The 18,913-nt window shown below is 38.6% G+C and overlaps 1 protein-coding gene across 1 annotated transcript in view; it reads right to left on the bottom strand.

The window, feature by feature from the left end:
* Nucleotides 1-18,913, bottom strand: part of PDSS2 (decaprenyl diphosphate synthase subunit 2) — a 113,029-nt gene that overhangs the window by 65,330 nt on the left and 28,786 nt on the right. The gene's annotated exons all lie outside the window — the stretch shown is intronic.

Genomic DNA, 18,913 nt, shown 5'->3' on the forward strand with positions numbered 1-18,913 from the left:
GACTTAGATCTCGAGCTCCCTTCATTTCTCTAAGTCTTTAATAATCACGTTTGCATGAAAATAAGCTGTAATTATTAATCACAAACTTGTCACCCTTCACCTGTAACTTATTGTGAAATATTACTACTGCAGAGGAAATTGAGTATTCAGGATTAAATGTCGTTTATTTCCGAAGGGTAACACACGTCCTGTGCTTCATATGATGTCGCAAAATGTGTATATCAAAGTAATGTCCAAGCATCAACCAGTATCTCAAATTATATTCTTTCTGTCCTTGTCAAAGTTGCTTTCTACTTCCTATGATCATCAGTAAGGCTAAGTAGCTACAAAAAAAGGATAATATATCCCAGATGCTATTAAATCTGTAAACTGCTTTCCAGAAGGAGCCCTTATCTCCAATATAATTTAAATATTTGCTGAATAGATAAGAATTACATCACAGATTACTAAGCGATCCAACTCACTTTGTCCCACTGTGTCATTTTAGTCCTAATCACTGAAGAAAATCAATCCAGACCAGTCTGTAAAGCAGCTAACTGACAGGATAGGATGCCTATCTTGGAAGTGCATTTGAATAAGTAGAACACTGCGTGCAAGCTGAAGGTCTATTTGGATTTTTTTCTCATAACATTTACACCACTTCACAACACAATAATATCTTCGATACACTATTTCACTTATGCAGACATGTAAATATAAAAAAAAAAAAGTAATTTAAATATCCTTCCACGTGAAAGTTCATGTGCTACTGCAGATAACCACTCCACTTCTTTTGTCAGTCTTCCTAACTATTCCCACAGTGACAGAGATGACCACGTGCCTCCAAAAGCTCAGTGCAGAACAAGCTGGCTCAGGCGGCTGGTGCTGGGTGAGCCCGGCCCCACGTGGCCATGATCGCAGCACCGTGCACAGCTGTGGTGTGAGGGAAAGCTTCCAAGAGGAATGCACACGGTTATGGCTTAAGACAGCTTCAGAGTTTGGTTCAACCGAGTTTTAAGAACCAATGTGGTTCACAGTCACAGCTGAAACTTGGCCAGGTGCAAGCATCAGCCACCAGTCTTAACCTTCAACAGTGCAATTCCATGTTAGCCTCTTAATAGGGCAATAAAATGAAAATGGCAATTCGCACAACTGTAAAGATGGTGAAGGATCTAGCAATGTAAGATATGTGAGGGGTGGCTGCAGTTCCTGGGTTTGCTCAGCCCAGAGCAGAGGAGCGGAGTAGAGCCCTCATGGCGGCTGCAGCTCCTCACAGAGAGCAGAGAGGCAGCGCTGAGCTCTGCTCTGTGTGACAGCGACAGGGCCCGAGGGAACGGCATGGAGCTGTGTCAGAGGAGGGGCAGTGGGGTTAGGAAGAGGTTCCTCACCACAGGGCGGTGGGCATGACCCTGAGTGCAAGGAACACTGGGACAGTGCTCTTAGACACAGGGTTTGGTTTTGGGCAGTGCTGTGTGGAGCCAACAGTTGCACTTGGTGGTCCTTGTGGATCTCTTCCAACTTGGGACATTCTGTGATTCTATGAACGTGTTACCTTGCTACCTTATAGCAAATCATAAACTAATCAAAATGTTTCTGTAAATTAGGAGAACATGGGTAATCACTATTTCTGTGGGAGACTAAATTCAGCACAGACATCAGTATTTAACACAAGACTCAACTTTCTGAGGAAAAGCCCCCTCACAGCCATCAGCTCTCATTTCTTCCATCCACAAAGATCCTTTAAAAAAACTGAATACAGCAGCGTAACAACTGCTGAAAGGAAGATGCTGTACAGCTTCCCAGAGCAGACAATGATTTCTCTTTGTAAACCACTCACGCAGTGCTTCCCAACCATTGAAAGCCAGGAAAGCTTACACAGCTCAGATCAGTTCCTAAGACACAGAGCAGTACTGCAATGTACAACCTTGTTTTACTCACCAGGTATGTATGGGGAGGGATTTTAAAGAAGAGGAGAAAGCTGCTTACCATTAGCATCCTGTGAATTTTCACCCTACATACCTTCATTCCCATTAAGCACACAAAGAATGGCTATTCTTACCACACTCAAATATATAGCTTCTCTGGTTGAGCTTCAGCTGACCACATTACTTACAAGCAAACAAGTTACACAGCTGATGCAACTAAGTACAAATAGAGTCCTCATATCTCCTCAACACTTATTACAATTCCATCGCTAAGAAAAAAAAAAGTGACTTCAGGAAAAGAAATATACATATATTTTTTTACTCACATACATATACTGGTAAAACAAGAGTGCCTGACACAATATATGCAGGACCCCAAGAGAAAAGAGTAGTGTTGTTTTGTTTTGTTAAACAAAACATAACATAACCAATTTTGCTGATACTTTAAGTCAGAATGCTTTGGTTTTCCATGCTCAGCACTCCATGGTTTTCCAACAGACACATTATTACAGAAAGAAGAAAACTGTCCAGATCACCACAAGACTTTAAAGCACCGACCTTAAACAAGGCACTGCCCAGAGGGACACTGTGGAAATGAAGTGCTGCAGTGCTTTTAACTTAATAAAGCTTAAGTGAAGAACAAGAGATAATTACCTGTATTGAAAATACTTGAACAGATTCATAGCAATAAGGAAAACAATTGCTTTAGAGCTGTTCTGGGGGGTTGCAACCATGCTCAAAAGAATGCCTTGCATTTTTAGCAGAATGTTATTAATGAGAACTGCAGATGTGGGTGGGGGAAGAACAGGACATAAAAATTACACAGTGTAATAGTAAGGAGCAACACGTCTGTCATTTCTACACCTAGTCATATAGGCTAAATCCAAATCCATATGGTTTGAATGCAATTTTAGACAGAATTTTCTATGAATTACCAGACCCATATTCAAAGTCTTATTCCCTTCAAAACATGACTGAAGCTGTGTTACTGACATGTAACATATCCGTACTAAAGCAAACCGCAGGAGACTTGAAACAAATAAAGCCTACGGTGATCATCCTTTAGAGGCTGGAAACTACTGCAGCTACTTGACATGGCTTCAGGGGTCACATTCACATTCAGAATTAAGCTCCCAAGAGATATTCTGCACAAGTAACAGCTACACAAAAGTCTTCCAGATGGTGCAATTAGTCTTGATGGGTATGTGGCAGGAGACAGGTGCCTCTAGGGAAAAAAAAGTGAACTAAAAGCTACCCAAGTGAAATTGTGCACACAGAAAAAAAAAGACGCTTCCAGCTCAGACTCTTAGAAAACCTCTGCTGAACACAAGTGTTCATGTACATGCACAGTGTAGCTTCCCTCCCTTCTCCCCCCCTCAAAAAAAAAAAAAAAAAAAAAAAAAAAAGCAAAAAAACCAACAATAACATAAAAAACCAAAAACAACCAGGAGTGTAATTTTGCTTGCTTGCTGTGGAGTTACAGGCTTGGTATCTTGCAAATAACATATTACGTCTTCAGGGGACCTCATGTCAAAAGAAGTAGGTAAGCAAACACTGCGACAATTCAGTTTTGCAAAACGTTATGAATTTCAGGAGAGGTGTGGAGTGAGCATTTACTCGAGATATCATCCATGTGATAGAATAACCCGTCCGAAAACGCAGATTCACGGTTTTAAACAGAGTATTGTTCACAAAAATTTAATCTGAAAGCACAGGGGAGAAGAGCCCAGCTCTGAAACATGCGCAGTGTGACACCATACAGACACAAGAGACTCACACCACCCACTCAAGCAATGACACTGGCTAATAGCTAATGTGCTGCAAATTACACCTCCTACTACCAGAGTCCTCTGCTGCAGCGAATAAATCAAGCAAACACAAGCATTTCCCCTAATGCTTTGTGTATTTTTCCACATGTGCAGCCATTTCAGTACATTCTGCAGTTAAAATGCTAACCTCCAATAAGTTTTTGTCAGGCTTAACTCCTGCATTAATTTCCGTTTCTATAAATAAAGAAATAAGTAATAAACAGAGTGCTGATTGCAAGCTCCACTCCTACTTTTGAGCAATGTTGATTAAATACCGTGAAGATTTAAAGTTATTTGCATTATAGCAGGTCCTCAGACAAATACAGCTAATGCTCTCACCATTTTTTTTCATTACATCATACCCGGAATTTAAACAATAAGAAACATGCAAAATAGAGTGGTGACTGTAAAGAAGAGGTGGATGTGGGTGAAATATGGGAGGGGAAAAAAGCCACAGCCAACTATAAAGCCAACTGAATGAATGTGGATGTGTAAGAGATCAAATCCATATGCAGGAGTGCTAGTTCCAACTTAATCGCTAAGAACACAGGAAAAAAAGATCTAATTAAAACAGATATGATAAGGTATTTTATAGTGGTCAGAAAGAGAGCTGTTAAATGTTCAGTCCAACGTTTTTTTCTGTTTTCCAAATGTTCTGTTCATTGCCAATGCAAAAACGCCAGGCTCTGTCTGCAGCCGTCCCATTAGTTAGCCAGCAGGCCCCCAGGGTGACCTTCTCTCACAGCCCAGGTGGGTGCTCCCATCACTGCCCTGATGCCTAGGGGCTAAGTGAACAAATGGCTGTTCTTCTCTTCTCTTTTGGTGATTCTGCCCTTTCCGCACATTTTATTGATGGTGTCCCACTGACAGAATCGTTCATTTTGGTTTGGGTCATACACGAGATCTGTTTATTTACGTGGGGATGAAAACCAGGGAAAGACACTGGGTGCTGAGCAGCCATTCCTCAGCCTCCCCCACACAGATGTTGAACAAAAGGAGGGGAAAAAAAATCACCTTTTTATCACCACGTTTACACAGCACTAATAAAAAGCAACTGGAAAAGGACCATAACAACCACAATCAATTATGCTGATAAAAAAAGATTTATAAAGCTGGGATAATGTCTTTGAAAAACACAGGCCAGTATTAAGCTGATATAAAAACTGTTCTGAAAAAGAAACAGCTCAATTCTACCTGACAGTCTCAGATGTGACAATATAAACACAGTTTAAATCTGTAACACCTAGGGAAAGTAACACCTATTTCGTCCAAGACAGAAAGATTATCAGAATGTACACATGGTTACAGGGTGCAACTACATTTAAAAAGACGTTTTTTCAAAATCAGTCAAATCAATTAATTTTAATCAAAATTAATCAATTGTAACTGATGATTCTATATGTGGTGCTAGAAGCAAATGACATGGCTATTTGGTGAGAATATTGGCTACTGTGTTAGAAATGTAAGAGTTCTACTAGCCTCAGGGCTTTTATTCAATTTGCTTTATTAATGACTAGTCAGAAATAAATAAGAGAAAACTCTCCTGACATACATTTTCTTAACGGATGCTAAACCACTCTATTACAGATGCACTTACTTGAATCACATGACTTGACCATATGACCACACTCAAACAGGCATACACTATTTAATTATATATTTCGTTTATGTTAACAGCAGTCCATGGTGACTTATTTTCACCTGGTGAAGTTTCAAGTACATATTAAATAACCCTCTAGACAACATAATCTTCAAACACATTAAAAATATTTGTCAATTGGAAAAAAAAAACCAAAACAACACCTTATCATGCCACATATTTTGAGCATAGTTATCACAGAATGGCTAGTTTGGAAGAGACCTTAAAGCCCACCCAGTCCCACCCTTGCCATGGGCAGGGCTGCCACCCCCCAGCTCAGCTGCTCAGGGCCCATTCAACCCGGCCTTGAGTGCCTCCAGGGATGGGGCACCCACAGCTTCTCTGGGCAGCCTGGTCACACAGATGGGGAGACTGATTGAAGAACATTCAACGTACATTAAAATTACAGCTTATAGGAAATGTAGGTGTTTAAGCTGGAATTGGACTCAATTATCTGTGTTGGTCCCTTCCAGCTCAGGATATTCTGTAATTCTTTCTGGAGCTGTTACTTACACTTATTTCTCCTGGCTTCAGTATATATCCCATATGCTGTAGTACTTTCAAAAATAAATATTCCAGCACCTTTTTAAACACAGCAATGATCACAAATAATGGAATCTTCAAGAAAACTCTAGAAATCGAAAGTTTAAATAAATTTGTGGAGATTCAAATGAGCAAGGCCTCATAAAAGTCAAATGCCATCAAAAAAAACAGTTTTAAAAGCTACAGGTTTGGGGGGCAGTGCAAAGCAAATAGTGATACTTGATGATGGCTAATCGGCAGTTTGCTGTCTTTGAACATTTATGGCTCCTACAAATTGACACAGCATTTGAATTGGTAAAAGATTTCTTTTTCTTGGAGCCTTTATAACCCCATTCAAACGTAAGTATCAGTCTGCCATTCACTGATGCTGGGCTTAGTGGGCTGCCCAAAGGCAGAAGTTACCTGAATCATTACCATCATGACATACTTGTGTACTGGTTTTTTTTGTTTGTTTGTTTGTTTTAAGTTTCTGATATACTGACTTCATTTACTACAGGTTACCCCCAAAGATCAATGGGAAGAATTCTAGTTAGAAACAAGCAAACAAAAACAAACAGTTCTGGGCTCCTAATTTTCCACAAAATTTATTAGCAGCTGAGTACCAAGAGGATAGAGCTTTACTAGGAAAGAAGAGGACAACTAGATTTTTTCATGAGTTGAAAAAACATGGCACTGGGTTAACTAAAGTTTCAGTAGAACTGGCTGCAGATTGCATGGTCATTTAAGATCAGAAAACAACCTACACTGAAAAAGAAGATCCTGCAATAAAAATATCAGGCAGCTACAATCATACATTATCTGAAATATATTAATTACTCAGAAAAAGTTTTCATTACAGATTTGTTATAATAATACTACCTTCCCCCCATCAGATGAGCATTAGAGGTGGGCAAAAGCACTACCTTAAGGTTGACATTAAGACACGAAAAAAAAGAAAGAAAGAAAGAAAAAAAAAAAAGTAGTATTTTTAAGCCAACTGCCAACCTTTGCTGGTTTTCCTGGTCAGTGTTGGCTGGATCTTGGAATGTGATGCGGATAACAGGCAAGCTAATACCACAAAAAGCAGTCAGTGTCTGAGTGCAATTACTCTGACCAGCAGTTGCTTGCAGGTCTGGCACCCCTATTTTTTCTAACCACAAATACTTAGACAGAAGCCTAATTTTTGTGTGTCTGATTTCTCCGTCAATATTTACTTTATTTAAACTCAGTGGGAGGTACAGCATAGCACCCCACTGCCAACCAGTATCAACAAATCTATTCAAGCACAAGGCTACCTTGAAAAGATGCAAGAATATTCTGCTAAATGAAAGGAATATAAACACTTTGAATGACAGGAATATCATTAGCTTCACAAGGCTAATGATTTCAGACACTTCTGGAGGCCCCGTGTCACCTCGACAATATTGTAACAGTAAAGCCTGTCATAAAGATGTATTTTGTATTAAATAAACTCTACTAGCAAAATGCAACAACTGAATAGGTCAGCTCCTGGTCATTATCTCACAATGAAAATGCTCATAACGTGTTTTGCAGACATAGGAAATAGAAAAAGACGAAACTGTTGAGACATGCATTGTCATGATAGAATGATCTAAAAAGTTCTTATAACCTTTTGTACTCAGCAATATTTCTGAACAACTTAACTGATCTTCTGCACTATTTAGATGGATCACAGATACGTAATCTCTAAAAACACTCACAGCTCTTCAGTAGCAGTGAACATGACGTTCAGGCTCTGTGCTTCAGAAGATTTTTTTCACTTAGTCCAAGTAGCTCAATCCAAATTCACCAAGAACACTGTAAATACAGATCTTCCTTTTAATAGAAAGAAACAGAACTTGTTTTAAGTGGTTGAAAACCAACCGGTTCCAATAATCTGACTGCAGCACCTTTTCTAAAGGCTTTCCAATTGTCACTACCTACTGAAGTGCTTATGCACAGTAAAAGCCTTTCACAAACTTGAAAGGAAGCAGAACAACAACAAAAACAACTTAAACAGCAGCAGAGAGCTAGGACAGAATGCAAGGCAACAACTCGTACACACAGTTAGAAAAGGGAAGAAATATAAATATTTTGAGATACTATAGTAAATGTATATTCTTCCAAATACCACATATTGAGGGCAACTCAGTGGCTTCTTTCATAGTTTTAATTGAAAAACAATTTAAGCCAACAGTAGAGAACACAAACCCAGACCATAACTCTTACTAGTATTATCTTAATTACATTTTTTCTCTAGATTACTCATTCTAGAGGGTCACTTTTCAGTGAGACCCGTGTAGGCAACTGTGATCATTGATTTTTTTATTATTATTATAAAAATTCTTAATTTGACCTTTACTCAAATTCTGTAGGATGGCTCCATATTGTCAAAAGTACAATGAGGATTGTTCATGTGAGCAGGAAAAACTCATTTGACAAAGATAAACACGACACACTACAAATATCTGCCTCCTTTTCCTGGATCATTGCTAAGCATCAAATGGAGTCATTAAGTTACAAATGGCACTCCTTAAATTTATGAAGTAATGAAACAAGATACAGTGCAAAAATGCTGAAAGCATATTACAGCAAAGCAATTGTTAGGAGAAAGAGAATCACTGGACAACTTTAGAGATTTCCTATTATTTCTCCTTCAGAAAAGACAAGACTTCAGAAAGCTTGAGAATTTAAGCAAACACTTGTGGTTTTGGAAATGCTGGTTTCCATGGCAACCAGTAAGGTCTTCTTTATATAGCATTATAAACAGATGGTAAAGACTGGTCATGTTTGCTTCTTTGCCAGCGTATCAATAGAAGTGCTGTGCTACTCTATCTAATGTATTAGAGTTATTAAGTAACTTGGGTATTTGAGCAACAAAGTCTACAAATCAGACATGCTTAACTAGTGCCTTTTTTTTCCATAAACACATGAAGAGCCCCAACAGTAAAGTCACTGTAGTCTATACAGTCAGACTTCTTTGGCAAAGCTTTCTATAAATGTTTTCTCAGCACTTGCCATGCAGGGTACGTTACTACCGCAAATATGTACCTGACAGGGATTACAATAATGAATTTGAACAGGAAATAAAAGTGTCACTGTATTTACACCTACCAGTAGTAAGGTGTGCTTTAGAATTATGTTCTTGTTATATTATATTTGGAATTGTTCAGAGAAGACATAGCAAACTGTAAACTCACCTTCCGTATTTTTCAATAAGCAGAGGTTATTCTGGCAGGTGATTTGTAAAATACAAAGAATCACATTTCTTTACATTTCAATCCTTCAATTGTAGTACAGTGTGTAATGTGCAAGTGTTTTTGTTTTACAGATGGCTGGAAGTATCAAGAGAATTTGACTGGTTACTGAATCTGATTTGGTACCTCTCTGGGAAAGTCTGAAGCAGTAGCTACTAGCAGTGCATGCTAACAGAGATTCTTGCCATTGCATTCAGCTTATTCTTTGTGTTTTGGCTGTGTAACATGTCTCGTGCCATAACTCAGGGGAAAAAAAAAGAAAACAAAAAGGAAAACAGGAAAAAAGGGAGATGTAGTACTCCTGTGGGCACACTGACCATTTCAGGAGTCCAACACCGACATTTTAGATCAAAGTATCACCTGTAACCAGATTAAAAAATACTTTATAAACAAATTATTTTTAAAAAATGGATCCACCTCCTACTGAAATAAAGCAGACTCATGCCATTTTCCAATTTCGATCAGTGCTTGCACAGAAAGTTCTCATAAAACAGTTAAAAATAAATAGGACTTTTAAAATCTGATTTTTTCCCGTTAAGCAGTGGTTTAATGAAAGGACAAGAAGCAATGGGCAGAAGCTGAAAGAGAAGAAATGTCATTTACATACAAGAATTTATATTTGTTAATTCTGAGTGTGATGTTACACTGGAACAAGATGCCCCAACTCAAAATTCCACACATCACAACCACGAGCAACCTGTTCTAGGGGACTGTGCTTTGAGCATAGGGTGCATGCTGAACTAGCTGGTCTACAGAGGGCTCATCCAAAGTCAATGACTTTGTGCTTTTATTTACAGTGCAAACATTTACTATTTGACCCACTTACATGCATTAACCATAAAGCTGAATAACAAGGGTGTATGTGTTTTGAAAGTTTGGTGAGAATGCAAGAGTGTGCAATTGTTGGAAAGAAGAAACAGGCCTACTGGGCTGAGAGTCAGCATCTACTGGAAAAAATATTAAGTGCTAGAGCATTGTTCTCTATTCAATAGCCATATAATTTAAAATTTTAATGAGTGCTATGCTTATGAAGGAAAAAAAATGGAAATTTAAATCCCATTCTTCCTTGAGTGAAGAGGAAAAAAAGGTATGTGCATTAACGTGCATCTGAATAGCAGTTTGAGAGTGAAAAGTTACACTGGTCCTAGATAGAAGGACTACTGAAATTGAGCACAAGGTTTTACATTCATTCTATATTATACTGCCTACTACTTAGCTATTTATTTTTTTCTAAATGCTTTAAGGCCCATTTTTGAAAAATCTAAAATTTCTATAGCTGACAGAGACTAGAAGAACTTTATTACCAACAGAACTGCATTAGTTGTGAACCCACATGCATTCAGCTCCTGGGCTCACAGCATAAGAAAGACTTAGACTTGTTGATGTGAGTCCAGAGATGAAGAGGATGTCTAGAGGGCTGGAGACATCAGATAGATGGCCTACAAGAATTACAAGTAAAGACTTTTGATAAAGTCATGTAGTAACAGGTCAAGGGGGAATAGCTTTAAACTAAAAGAGCGGAGATTTAGGTTAGCTGTTAGTAGGAAATTGTCTACTCAGAGGGCGGTGAGGCACTGGCACAGCTGCCCAGAGAAGCTGTGGTGCCTCATCCCTGGAGGTGCTCAAGGCCAGATTGGATGGGGCCCTGAGCAGCTCAGCTGGTGGGGGGCAGCCTTGACCATGGCAGAGGCTGGGACTGGGTGGGCTTTAAGGTCCCTTCCAATCCAAACCATTCTATGATTCGAAGTGTCGCTTCTTGCTGTACGTGAAAACATACATTAAAGAAAAACAAACAAACAAAAAAAAACCAACAGCAACTACAAAAAAAGGTGGAGGTACAAAGGCAAAACCTTTATGAATTCCAAATCAGTGGGATTTCAATTTAGCAAATTAAAATTCAAAATTTTTTAAAAAGCCAAACAGCTGAGTTTTAAAAAGCAAAATAAAATTTGGAGCAGAATATGGAGTGAAGGGCAAAAACATGGCTTGTGTAATTCAGAAAGATTCTAGGCTATGCAAGAGATGAGACAACCTAACCTTACACTGATTGCTTTATTTACAGAAGAGATGACATAAAAAGATGAACCACAACTTAAAAACAGTATATTGACAGAAAGAGATGGAGCTTTGCAATAGAGCTATGGCAGTTGTTCTGGAAAGGCACTAGTGGTACTGATCACCTCAATTTTTCCTGGACTGCCTGGTGCCAGAGTCTGAAGGACAAAGTTAAGGATGTAGTCTAGGGGAATTACTGGAGTCCATGAGAAGAAAAAAAAATGGCAAGAGAAAACAAGGCAGGAATGCGAAGCAGGAACCTCATTTCTCTCCACTGGAGTGACCTCAGTTGCATGGCAAACATGTGGAAAGCAGTACTGCTAACAGTGAAAAGAGCTACAGCAGAGCTGCCACAGAAGGAGTGCACTTTACTAAAATGTTATTCTTGGAGAAGAATCAAGAAAAATGAAGAAAAAAAAAAAAAAAGAATGACATGCTAGAGTTGTTACTTTGCTTTAAAGAAGCCTATTTACTACTTCAGGTGCCTACAGAACAAGGAAAACTGTTACTACAGAGCCAGGCAAACTTGGAAAAACTTCCAAGACAAATACCCTAAGATAAAAGGTAACACAGAGGAATCCTCTTCAGGCTTCTTCTGAAAAATCAAGATTTTCCAAGGTCCATCACCTAGGGGAAACTTCGGCTCTAGAGAGCTACAGGTGAAGCTGCCAGAAAGAAAATTACTCCATAGTTAAAAGTCTCAAGGAAGGAAATTGAAAGTTGCTGATTTGATCCTGCCTCCAAGACATACAGGGGCAAACGAAAAACAAAGGTTCTGACAAAGGAATACAGCACTGATGTTAAATCTTTCCTGAGACAAAAGATGAAATGGGAATGAGGAGACAGAAATTTCTGGCTGTGATTTCCAAGGAAGATAACCAACATTTTTACACAATTTATAAAAATATGGAAATTATCCAAGCACACCTGGAATTTTATTCTAACATGGCACTCATTTTGACATGTAGCTCTGAACAACACTAAAAGTTCCCATTACCAGCAACCCAGAATAGAATTGGCATTTTTAGCAGTAGCTTATCTTCAGCAAATGACAAAATTTATCTTGCATGAAAAATTCAGCCTCAAATTCCAATGTGAAGTTCAGCATATTTTGAAGAATACCTGTTTCTTCTTGGAAGATCTGAAGGACTGTTTCTGCTTAATACTTTCATTTATAAAAAAATGTAACTCAACACTGTGATAAAAATACCTGAACTCTCTTATCCTAGGAAAAAAGAACCTAATTGGTCTGGAACAAAGATCAACAAGACGTACCTTGTACCTGTATAGTGTGATGTTATCCAAACCAACATCTTACCATCCAACCGTCACCTTACTGACAGAACATATCAAATGCTTCTGAAAGCAAACAATGATGACAACTTTTTTTTCCTTTTTTCTTTGTTTTTGTTTTTGTTTTTTGTTTATATAAATCACCACTGGAATGAAGAAAAAAATAAAAACAGCACCAACAAAAATGCTCTAGAAAAGTTTTCACAACTTCTGCACAGAAGCGGCAGTGCTGCATCTCATCTGTAGAAAGAGTTGCATGACAACTGAATTCCAGATTTCAGGATCTTTCTTCAACTTCTATCCCAGAAATAAAAGCCTCTGTGTAACAGTATTTCACAAATTACTCATCAACATTACATATCAACTATACATAGTTGATATATACTATACAACAACATTATATATCAATTATATATATATATCAACATTAGTAGAGTGCTGACTTGCAGAAAAAATAAGGCTCTACTTTCCTCTTAACATTGGTTTTCCCTGCTCTAGTTGTCCAGCTGTTAATTTAGCTTAACACCAACTAAGTCTGATCTCACTTATTCCACATGAGACAGAGGAAAATAAAAAAAAATCCTAATGTGCACACTCTTTGATGTGGCTTGACCTAATTAACCACCACAGCTATGTTCAACTACATTCTGGTTATGACCTGCAACTACACACTTTCCTTTAAGAAAACCTGAAGGAATTTCAGGAGAAAGCTAATATCCCTGCAGAACCAAACAGCCCTGAAACCCTCACATCAATTTCTACTTCATTCAGTCAGATTTTAGAAATGGCCATTTTGTACTAATTGTACATAAAATTATTCAACTACTTGAGGAGGAGCTTGAGCTTCATACCATGAATGACACATTCTAGAAAACTTCAGTCCAGGGAAAAAACAGACAAAAAAACCAGTAAGGTTGCATGCTCAAAAATTTAAATTTGTGATCAGTGCTAGCCTGATCTATTCTTCTATACTGCTATCCTTGGTCGAAACAAAATCATGCATTCAAACAAAATTTACTCACTGCTACACTGCATATAATGGTATTTCTTACTTCCAACATACGTAGAAGTCACTATGAAACTGATACTTCCTCTTTATTTCCATAGAAAATATAACAGATAAAAAAAAGCACTATGATGCTACTTGATAGAGCAAATTTTGAGCTACAAAACACTTTTACGACAGTCACCACCATTAGCCATGCGTTTTCACCAGCAGTGAACAAGAACCTGCATGCCACGCTTGTAAAAATCTGCACCAGTGGAGGTGAACCACTGTTTCACAGCTGTCATGACAATGTCATTGCTAGAAGAATGCTGCCCAAGTTAACCTTTCATCAGCCTGAACAAATGAAACTCAGAATGTACTAAAACCGGACTATACAGTGGATGCAGCAGGATAGTCCAGTCAAGACTGGCAATGTTTTTCATGGTTTTCGAAGTGGTATGGGGCCCAGCGTTACTGTATTGCAAAAGAAAGGGTGCCTTCTTCTCTGACCTGACTCTGGAAGCTCAAGCATTCAGCTTAGTCATTAGTTGTGATGCAGTGGTCAGAGTTGGTTTGTCCTGATTCCAGGAAATCCTGAAGGATCACACCTTTCCTATCCCAAAAGACAGTGTACATCACTATACCTGTTGAGGACTGGCTCTTGAACTTCTTCGATGGAGAATTCACACACTGCCACTCTAGGGACTGCTGTTTTGACTCTGGTTCATAGTGGTGACACCACACCTCATCACCAGTAATGATGCAATCCAAGAAACTGTCGCCTTCAGCCTTATATTGATTAAATAGTCCCTGACAAATTCACACGTGGTACTCTTTCAGTTCGTGCGTGAACATTCATAGGACCCACCTCATGCAAACTCCGTGACATTCCAATGTTGCCACCATCTCTTCCAATGCACTGAAGCTGATATTCAGTTCTATACACAGTTCTCTGACTGTAAGCTGTGGATGAGCTGATTGAGATGCTCTTTATTTTGTGGTGCGACATCTGTGCATGGCTGCCTTTAATGTTGTTGTCACCACTGCTGAAACAAACCACCCACTGCTTCACTGTGCTCATATCCACTGTCTAGTCTCCATCAGTGTTCATCATGTCAGTGTCAATCGGTGTCTCCTTTTCTGCATGGAGGAATTCAGTGACACACCTTTGCTGTATACACAATGTCAGACACCATTTTGTCAGACTGCCCCTCTGCTCCCATCGGTCACAAGGCAACAATATGTAATGGGATGTTGGCAGGAAGGTTCAACTTCTACTGCTGTACCACCACCATCCACCTCTGACATCATGAAACAACATAATAAAATAGAGGATATTACTTTCAGAGCAGCCCTCATGGATATGAAATTTTCTTTTAGAAGATAAATACTAACGCAAATATTTCAGACAAAAATCCTACAAGATTTTTTACTGACAAAAATAAAACTACATATTTATGAAAAAATTAAGAGAACATGACAAAGGGGCACAGTTTAAAGAAGTTTTTGTGCTTTTTTTCCTCCTACATTATCCTACGTTTGAAGGATAGAATCTAACTTTGGATCACAGTCAAAGTGCTTTGGCAAACTTGCTAACCTTCCACCAAAAAACCAACAGTCCAGTTATACTTTAACTGTAGTATGCTGGCAAGTTCTTTAGTATAACAAAACGTGTTCTCTACCATGCCAACAGCGGGATACATTTTAATACTTCAAGGAACCATATGCACTTCCCTTGGGATTTGTTAGCACAAGAAAAAAAGGAAAAGGTCGTTCTCATAAGTGAGCCTAATTTGCACATACACATTTGCAGCCAAGGAATATGTTTGTGTGCTACAAACTTTTTCCCCATCCCACTAAACATTTTTTCTTCCTTACTCAAGTTAAGCGCACTTCATCTGTGATTTCAATTTGCCATTGAAAAAAGTGCATGCGAAATGAGCTGCAAAATTACAGGATCATAAAACGATGTCGATTTAAATGTCAAAATGTAAATGAAAAACGTACAGATATCTTAAAAGCATGTCACTAGAATTATATATTAAAGCTCTTTTATTATTATTTTAAAAAAGTACCACTGCAATTATAATACAGCATTTTCAACAATTTTCTTTACCTATGAACTATGCTCCTGCTAGTTGGCAAATACTGCTTTTAGCATTGTTAGATGCCATTCCAAAAAAAATCTGGAGATTTCGTTAGACTCTCTTCATTAGACTATGAAGCAGCCAGTTAGAATGCTACAACTTTCTAGCGCCTCTGTGTTTGTGCTCACATGTCTCCTTTCTGCTGATGAGGTCAGCCGCAGCGGATCTTGAGGTTTCTAAAATGAAACATGATTTTGTGGTGAAATGTCAGTGATCAGGAATAAAGAAACGGCAGAAAATACAGAAACTGGATTCTCCCTGACAAAAACAGTATCAGATTCTGTGTCTTGTTGCTTTTTCTCCTCTATTCTAGCCACTCATTCCCCAAGTATAATAATAAAAATTAAAAATTAAAAATGTATAAGGGCCTTCCTTCTTATTACAAATTTTAGCAGAGGCACAAAACCCCGCTATCAGGAAACTGAAAACACTTACTCTGCTGGAAAATATAAAGTAGAAACTATTCAAAAATCTCCAGATATAATGCAGTCTGACCCAGAGGAAAGAAATAATGCAGATAAGTGGCCTATGTGTACACTTCTGTCCATCTATGCTTATTCTTAGCAGCCAAACCTCAGAAGGAGTCTCCTGCCACAAACATTACTCAGTCTCACGAAAGGAAAAACAAAACAAACAAGAAAAAGAAATAAACAAAGAAAACCACCAAGAACACACATATTATATTTTATAACCAATATAATCTTTAGATAAACCTGCAAAAGTGATTAAAAAAAGGCCATTAAAAATACCCATTGAGGCTTAGACCAACTCTTCTGTTCAATCTGATGGGCAGGCTTTCAGTTTACAACCAAAATAAGAAAAAGCATTCAAGTACAACCCCAATTACAGGCTGACAGCACTACAACTGTCAGCAGCAAACTGCTAGCTGCATTACACAAAGTGTTGCCAGCAGGTCAAGAGATGATTCTTCCCCTCTATTCTTGAGTTTGTGAGGCCCCACCTGGAGTACTGTTTAATTCTTGGCTCCCCAGACAAGAGAGATATGGACATACTGGAAAGAGTCCATGAGAGGACCATAAGATGCTGATGGGACTGAAGCACCTGGACTGTGAAGAGAGGCTGAGAAAGCTGAGCCTGATCAGCCTGAAGAAGAGGAGGCTCAGAGGGATCTCATTAATGTGTAGAAATACTCAGAGAAGGTGCAATGAGGACAGAGCCAGGCTCCTCTCAGTGGTACCCAGTGCCAGGGCAAAAGACAATGTGCATAAACTGGAACACAGGAGGCTCCCTCTGAGCATCAGGCAGCACTGCTTTGCTGTGCAGGAGACAGAGCACTGGCATCAATTGCCCAGAGGATGTGGGATCTCCTCCATGGAGATCTTCAAAAGCTGCCTGGAAGTGGGCCTGGGTACTCTGCTCAGGGTTTTCCTGTTGAAACAGGGGTTGGGCCCTGTCAACCTCAGTCACTCTGTGATTCTGTGAAACTTTCTTCTACATCTTATGCTTACTATTCTCCTTAACTTGTCCAAATTTCACCAAAATAAATTCTTCACAGACATGCTCACTCGAAATGGATTCCAAATCCAAAGCAAACTTACAAGAGCTTTGCCATATATGCAGACCTGGCACAAGCTCAGTCTCATCAAGTTACCCAGCACACTTCTTCTTTCATCACATTATTAACTAGAGAAGGACAAATTCTTAAGTAGCAAGATACGAGGGGAAGGGAAGGGAAGGGAAGGGAAGGGAAGGGAAGGGAAGGGAAGGAAAAATCCAAACCCCACACGCTAATCCTCAAAGGAAGTAGAGTCAAGTTTCCTATTCTTTCAGGACTAGGAGTATAAAAATGAAACAGATAAAAATCAAAATTATCCTTCAGGTCCATATTGAGGTTCTCCTGCTTTTGGAAGACCACCATCCTCTTTGCAGAAATACAATTCTACAAATCAGAGAAACAGTACCACAGTGACATTTTCAAGAAGCAGAATATCTCCCAAAAGCAACAGCACTGGAGAAATTCTCAGTTTTCTCCATCTTGGACAGAAAATAAACTTCAAATTACTAACAGCCTATTATCTCTCAGATAAGACTATATGGTTTCATCAACATGCACAAAGCAAAAATACAGAGAATAAAGAATTTCACATTCTCAACCAATGCAAATACATACAGTAGTACCCATTCATGAGAAGTCCATCTTCACGTGCTGAAGTTGCTGCTTTGAAAATACAGCAACTTCTGAGGGTGCCCTGTGACAAGATTTCGAATATTTCATGCAACTGAGTTTACTTACAACAGTAACAACTAGTTCTACTCACTATACAGAGCTTAGACAGGCTACAAACTTTGGTTTGATCTTGAGCTCTCCAGTTTTAATGACTGAAACTGATAATTCAACTTTGAGGGATGCACCGGAAAGTTATAGATAAGTCTGAAATCTAAAAATAAGAACTCGTATATGTTAATAGACTGTATACAGAAAAACGTCAATCCTGGTGCAAACTCTCAACAAGTAAAGTTTAATTAGCTCCCCTTATTGACCTTTTTAGAATTGAATCCACGGAGGCCACTGTGATAAAAAACACAGTCTGTTCTGTCTTAGTACTGGTGACTTTGTCAGAGGACGCCGTTAATGCCATCTAGAGACTTGAATGACAATGTCATGAGCTAACGTAAATGCTTCTTTCAGGCAATAAAAAACATGCTAATTCTTGGGCTGCTTCATCATTAATATTAAATTTATTTCAATGTGCTGTCCTTGATGAGTGTCCCAGTGCATAGGCAATCCCTCTTTCAAAGACTATGTATTGAGATAATCCCAGTATCCTACTAATTATACTTGCAAGTTCTTCATAACGTGTGACAACGATTTTGTAGTACTGGTGTTCTAGTCTTATCTGACCTATTATGCCTGCAGCAGTAGTAAAATACAAAATGTCAACACATTCTTGCTGTAAAATAATACAGTACCAGAGCTGTGTGACAGCACTTACACAAGGTAACACCTAAACATGGAATATCAAAATACTTTTTTGTAAGTCAATAATGCTGCTTCAGATTCAACAACCATCTTTAAAATCCACAAAACTAGGACTTAAGAATTTATTATGCTTCAATTTAGCTCTGAAGCTGAGCAGCATCTCAGTGCATCAAGCAGGGAAATTCCAAAGTTAGCAGTTATAAATGACAACTAACACATGTATCGTATAATTCTAGCATATAGAAGGTTATTTACATGTCAGATTCTGATGACTTACAACAATCTGTAACACAGCCCAAAGCCTTTCCCTTTTAATCATCTGGGGATTACACAGCACTTTTATGTTTACACAGGTCATG

Source organism: Lagopus leucura, unplaced genomic scaffold (assembly GCF_019238085.1).
Source record: "Lagopus leucura isolate 7727_CA_CO unplaced genomic scaffold, USGS_WTPT01 Super-Scaffold_73, whole genome shotgun sequence".
Lineage (NCBI taxonomy): Eukaryota > Metazoa > Chordata > Aves > Galliformes > Phasianidae > Lagopus > Lagopus leucura.